The following is a 517-nucleotide window of genomic DNA, read 5'->3' on the forward strand; positions in this document are numbered from 1 at the left end:
TCCACATTGTTTTTGGCAGCTCGTGATATTGCACGTTCTTTTTGCCAAGACTCCACCAGATCACAAAAATTGCCGTGTGTTTGTAAGTTCGTGATCAAATCAAAAACTAATACTGAACGGATTTCCATGTGGTTTTCATTTATCCGTAGAGTGATTCTTGAGGAAGGTTTGTGTATAATTTGTTAACCCGTGCAATGCCGGGGCGGGTTGCTAGTATTTTATATAAATCGTGATGTCGATATCTCATTGTCTTAGTGGAAGCACATTCAGAGATATAACCACATAACGATTAACCTATCTAACCTAACCTAACGTGTTTGTAGACTAGGCGAAAGAATCTTCTGCACTTATTCAAGTATCCTAATATTCCTAATCTATCCTAATAACCCTAATTTATGGAGCAACATGAAAGAGACCGACGTTTAGGATATTGGTTAGTAATTAATATCGATGACGCTTCGCCAAACTGCATATGAAGCCGATGGGCCCGGGTTCGAATCCCGGTAAGGGCATTTAT

Source organism: Cydia splendana, chromosome 14 (assembly GCF_910591565.1).
Source record: "Cydia splendana chromosome 14, ilCydSple1.2, whole genome shotgun sequence".
Taxonomy (NCBI): Eukaryota; Metazoa; Arthropoda; class Insecta; order Lepidoptera; family Tortricidae; genus Cydia; species Cydia splendana.